Source organism: Dipodomys merriami, unplaced genomic scaffold, assembly GCF_024711535.1.
Source record: "Dipodomys merriami isolate MVZ:Mamm:240054 unplaced genomic scaffold, mDipMer1.0.p SCAF_788, whole genome shotgun sequence".
Classification (NCBI taxonomy): domain Eukaryota; kingdom Metazoa; phylum Chordata; class Mammalia; order Rodentia; family Heteromyidae; genus Dipodomys; species Dipodomys merriami.
The window spans coordinates 281,476-283,933 of NW_027206388.1; the positions used below are offsets into that span (position 1 = coordinate 281,476).

Sequence of the window (2,458 nt, forward strand, 5' to 3'; positions counted from 1 at the left end):
CGAATGTGATTTTAAAAAGTTTATTTGAAAAGGAATATATTTTCAGGAGATTAAATGTAGGTTATCATTGGATTGAGAATGACAACATTTTTATACTACAGAACCAAGTTTTATGGAAGTACCACTGTTTTGAAGCACTAAGGATCTTCTCACTGTTTTTTCTGAATTATATTTGACCTCTAAGTCAAGTTTTTCTGGCCTTGGTAGACCAATTATGGATCTATTGTTCCAGGAACTATTTTTTGGCCTACTTATGCTGGACTGAAATCTTTCATTAATCATTAGGAGAGGGGTATTAAAAATAATCTTGTGAAATTTGTGATCTTGCTCACTCATATGGGCTGGTCATCGGCAAATTGGAAATTTGAATTACAGTATTTTCTCAGATTTTTTATCTCATATTTATGTTGCCTTGTATTTCACAATTGATTAAAGCTAATTCCTATGTCTCAAGGAATTGGGGCCCTGAAATATTATAGGAAATGAGAATTTGAGATTGTTCTTCAATTACTTTCTGTTGGCATATTGCGTGAGCCTAGATGAGAAGTCTTGCCCTTCTTATTTGATGATGCGGATAACTGGGATCCTAGGACCCCTGGGTCCTGCAGAAGAATAATACTTTTTAGACATAAAATCTGCAAAATTTGGGTATACTCAGTAGGAATGATTCAAAAATATGGAGAAAACAGTTTGGGACCAGCGAGTTAAAACAATAAACAGAGCAGCAGAGTAAAATCCCTTATAGATTAGAGGAAAACAGCATTGTTTTTTACCATGTGAATTCAGATGACCAAGAACACTTAGAAGGTATCCCAAGTTAATACCGAAGACATTTCATTGATACTTTTATATTCTAATATATATTCTAAACCTAATTAATTATATTCCAATTGTATTTATTGGAATAAATAAATATCAATGTAGTTCTCAAATTATCAACTGATTCTAGTAAGTTTCACTGTGTGAAATATAAAATCAGCATATAAATATAAAATATATAACTATATATAATATACTAAAAGGTACATGTTTTGCATTGTTCTGTTCTTGTTAGGATATCAAAAGCAACTCTTTTAAAGTTTTATTCCATTATCTCTATCTCTGTGTTTGGTAGAGTTAGGCCTAAAGATTTACGATTTGTAGATTTACAGACTGAGGCAAGAGGAAACAATGTGATAAAAACATTACCAATTTAAGGCCTAAAATCGAGGAGAAACATATGTACTGCTCCTGGAGCTATGGAAATATTTGGTGATATAAACGCAGTAGTGTAAGTTCCTTCCTGATTGGAAGGTAGACAGACCGGGACATTAGGTAATCATGCATATGAACAATTTTTCACCTTCTTGGCTTTAGCTACTTTTGAAATGTTAGGTATAATAAAAAATTATATTTTGAAAAAATACCTTCTAGTCTGAACAGTTCTGTCTGAACTGTTCATCTCTCTACGATCCCTTGTAGCTAAGATTAATTTTGTTGCAGTAAGACAACTTTGCTGTCAGGGTAAGATATTCTGGTTGGTCTATTCCTACATGGAAGAATGGGAAAGAGTCAGGGAGACATTTTGTGCCAGTAAGACCTCATTTGGGAAATTTTAAGCTGCAGAAGTTTAGAAGTAGCTCTTGAGCAAGGCTTACTTTGAATCCCTTAGCTCCACAAAGCTAACTCAGTTCATAAATAAGTACTTGAAAAGCCATCACCTTTGGACCTAGCTATAAAGGCTTTAAAGTATGATCAGGTTTAAAATGAAAAAGACTTAAAATAGTCACGGACAAAAAAATGTTGAAATGTAAGCAATTGATTGAACAATATAAATATTTTCCACTATACTCAGAATTTTAGGGAAATAAGATCAATACCATTGTAGGAACAATAAAATTTCCTTGTTACAAATAAGCAACCAAAGTTATATGCCAATATTAAGATTGCATCATTAACTATTTAAATTTACAAGATACTACATGCTTCAGCAGCACATCTACCCAAATTACAACAATAGAGAGAATAACATGACACTTCCACAAGGATGATATGGAAATTTGTGAAGTATTCTTCAGATTCAAGGAGTGAAATACAGTTATTAAAAAGTTGATTACAAAGATACAAGTGAAACAATACATGTAATTCATAGAATTAAAAGTTTGTCTTCAGTGTATTAACTCTTAACCTCAGAAAAGTCTTTACATAGCATAACCTTTACAAAACTTTTGAAATTAGATAACATTGTCATTTTATCCCAAAGAAATAAAATACTATAAAGACCTTGGAAAAAAGGAATCTTAAACTGTTTCTATATGGAATGCAATCTGAAAGTACACATTCATTAATGAACCTATATAATATAAATCAATGTAGAATTCAAAATATTATATTTGGAGAGAATGAAATAGATTATGGATATTATATGAACAGAATACAGACTATTTTAAAATAAACTTTTTCAGACAAGTACCAGAAA

At 31.3% G+C, this 2,458-nt stretch overlaps 1 pseudogene; it reads left to right on the forward strand.

Annotated features, from left to right (window-relative positions):
* The first annotated feature begins 1,961 nt into the window (after positions 1-1,961).
* On the forward strand, positions 1,962-2,061 carry LOC138818897 (U6 spliceosomal RNA; annotated as a pseudogene).
* Positions 2,062-2,458: the final 397 nt, after the last annotated feature.